Here is a 211-nt window from a genome sequence, read left to right on the forward strand (position 1 = left end):
GTAGTCCCGCCTCGGGCGGGTGCGGCCCCTGGCTGGGGTGTGGGGTGGGGGTGGGTGCCGTGCGCGGAGCTCTGACTGCCGTAGGGATGAGCTCTAAAGCAGGATTTGCAGGCGCACCCGTCTAATCTGCGCAGGGTTTAGCCGTCTTTCTGGGTATCCCGAAGGTTTAAGTGGAAACACGAGTGTACCGGGGGATTTGCTAATCAATTTT

This window comes from Phaethon lepturus, unplaced genomic scaffold, assembly GCF_000687285.1.
Source record: "Phaethon lepturus isolate BGI_N335 unplaced genomic scaffold, ASM68728v1 scaffold11996, whole genome shotgun sequence".
In the NCBI taxonomy this organism is placed as follows: Eukaryota; Metazoa; Chordata; class Aves; order Phaethontiformes; family Phaethontidae; genus Phaethon; species Phaethon lepturus.